Source organism: Ursus arctos, unplaced genomic scaffold (genome assembly GCF_023065955.2).
Source record: "Ursus arctos isolate Adak ecotype North America unplaced genomic scaffold, UrsArc2.0 scaffold_64, whole genome shotgun sequence".
Lineage (NCBI taxonomy): Eukaryota > Metazoa > Chordata > Mammalia > Carnivora > Ursidae > Ursus > Ursus arctos.
This window is the reverse complement of record NW_026623083.1, coordinates 153,835-155,312: the sequence shown is the minus strand read 5'-3', so window position 1 is coordinate 155,312 and position 1,478 is coordinate 153,835.

Here is a 1,478-nt window from a genome sequence, read left to right as displayed (position 1 = left end):
CTCTACCACAGCTGACTCTGTGCATGGACCAGACACTCTAAGGCCACAGACGACTTCTGGAATCTAGCTGACTCCGTGTGGCCCCCTAATGATGGTAAGAAAACACCTCATTTAGAATCCAGATCATCTGCTTTTCCAACTTCTAGAAGCGGTGCTCACACACTGTGCTGGGAGCCCATGAGTGCAAGGGGTGCGAGGCTGCAAGCACATCAAGCTGGAGGTCAAGATTCTGCCCATCTGGGCTGAATCCTTTCGGGAGCTTGACACCTGCCAGCAAGTGTTAGGTAAATCAGATGGCCTAAAGTCCCTCCCCACTGACAAAGTCACGTATTTACAAGGAGTGATTTTTCTCGTGTGCACCGTCTTAGAAAATTAAGAGTTGGCGCACGAATGCACAAAATAATCCCGTGTGATGTGGCCCCTTTGCCTCCAGCTCACAGCCGTCATAAATATATTCACGTAAACAGCCCGGTGAGTGAGTGTGCGGCCAGCACCAGAACTTGTGGTTGGAGCTTACCTGACTCCCAGATGAGAGGCAATGGGCTCGGAGCAATGCATACAGAGACAGGAGGATGTGTGTTACAGTCATTCCGGGGCCACTGAATTCTGCCTCTGGTTACTAAGCTGAGAACGGTATTTAAAAGTTTAAACCCGTGTTTGAACACATCTGTGACCCTTGCGCTTGGTAACCTAAACGTAAGGAGGCTATGGGCTCCCACACCAGGACCAACTGCACAAACGGGCAAATTTTGATGGCAGCCTCATGGGTCCCCATCCCCCGCGCCATCCCCAAAGCTGATCATTTGGATCGCGCTGAAATGAGGGAGAGGAAAACCTGCCTCCAATCACACTGCAGGAGAAGAAGGAAAAGTATTCTGTGACTTACAGCCTCTACTTCAGGAAGTTGTAACTGGCCAAGGTTGGAGGCTCCTTTTTCTTTTCCTTTGTGTAACCGGGACTCCATGGCTTCCCATAGTTTTGCAAACAACCTTGATCCAACTGCCCCCGTCAGACCCTAGCCCCCCGAGGCTCTGCACCCAGGAAAGGATGGTGTGCAGAGCTCCTTCCTCTCCTTGACTGAAGCCCAGCGCTGGTGCTGTCTCCCAGCAGAACACAGAGATGCCTTCCAGCTCGACAGCCGAGCACCATGGGGGCTAATTGAATGACTTTGGCCGACATGTATCAGGAAATCTACAGTTGTCCTACTTCTGTGAGAAGCTTCTGATCCCTAATGTGTGTGTGTGGGGGGAGCAGTATCTCCCCCAGGATATACACCCCTCCCTGACTATTTGCTACAGTCAGTGTAACAATAAAAATGTAAAAGGAGATAACCTTTAAATGTCTGACAAACTGGAAAAACATTTGCTGATGATTTAGACGTCCACAGAAGCAAAGCCATCAAGAGGCGCTTGTGATTCTGGCCCAGAAACACAGGTGCAGGGCAGTGTGGGAGCCCGTGGAACCCACCGCACTCTGTG